Source organism: Octopus bimaculoides, chromosome 9 (genome assembly GCF_001194135.2).
Source record: "Octopus bimaculoides isolate UCB-OBI-ISO-001 chromosome 9, ASM119413v2, whole genome shotgun sequence".
NCBI classification, from domain to species: Eukaryota; Metazoa; Mollusca; class Cephalopoda; order Octopoda; family Octopodidae; genus Octopus; species Octopus bimaculoides.
This window is the reverse complement of record NC_068989.1, coordinates 43,841,350-43,842,451: the sequence shown is the minus strand read 5'-3', so window position 1 is coordinate 43,842,451 and position 1,102 is coordinate 43,841,350. Positions and strand designations below refer to the sequence as shown.

Here is a 1,102-nt window from a genome sequence, read left to right as displayed (position 1 = left end):
TATATATATATATATATCTTGTAGTGCTCTGTCAGTTATGATAACGAGGGTTGCATTTGATCTGATCAACAGAACAGCCTGTTCGTGAAATTAACGTGCAAGTGGCTGAGCACTCCACAGACACACGTACCCTTAATGTAGTCATCGGGGAGATTCAGTGTGATACAGAGTGTGACAAGGCTGGCCCTTTGAAATACAGGTACAACAAAAACAAGAAGAAAGAGTGAGAGAAAGTTATGGTGAAAGAGTACAGCAGGGTTCGCCACCACCCCCTGCCAGAGCCATGTGGAACTTTAGATGTTTTCACTCAATAAACACTCACAACGCCCAGTCTGGGAATCGAAACCATGATCCTATGACCACGAGTTCACTGCCTTAATTGCTGGGCCATTGCGCCTCCACACACACACACATACACACACACACACACACACACATATATATATATATGACAGGCTTCTTTCAGTTTTTCTCTACCAAATCCTCTCACAAGGCTTTGGTTGGCCCAAGATTATAGTAGAAGACACTTGCCCAAGATACCATGCTGTGGGACAGGACTCAGGACTATGTGGTTGAGAAGCAAGTAAAAATTATGTGTTTGTATGTTTATCATCTGATAGTTGTTAACAAGCATCATCTTCATACAAGTGGTAACCCTCATTTCTCAATCTTCCATGAAAACATGTCTGTCCACAGAGAAATATTACCTTGTTTGCAAATCAGTGAGGGACAGCAGAAGGAAAGGGCATCTGTCCTAAAAATATGCACCATTGAATTGATCTAAAAGACTGAGATGAATCTGGCACTCTCGATGGCCATTTGTGTTGCTGGAACAAATTTTTGCTTCTCTCAGATATTTATTATGTAATGTATAGTATAATTATAAACAGGGAAAATTTTTTAGCCATTTCTCTACGAACTGAAAAAAAATTATGAACAGCGCAGGAGTTGCTGTGTGGTAAGTAGCTTGCTTACCAACCACATGGTTCCAGGTTCATTCCCACTGTGTGGCACCTTGGGCAAGTGTCTTCTACTATAGTCTCGGGCCGACCAAAGCCTTGTGAGTGGATTTCATGGCCTTGTCATTTATGTGTGTGTGTGT

The 1,102-nt window shown here is 41.7% G+C and overlaps 1 protein-coding gene across 2 annotated transcripts in view; it reads left to right on the top strand.

The window, feature by feature from the left end:
• LOC106873281 (spermidine/spermine N(1)-acetyltransferase-like protein 1) overlaps positions 1-1,102 on the top strand; it is a 178,378-nt gene that overhangs the window by 170,419 nt on the left and 6,857 nt on the right. The window lies entirely within an intron of this gene.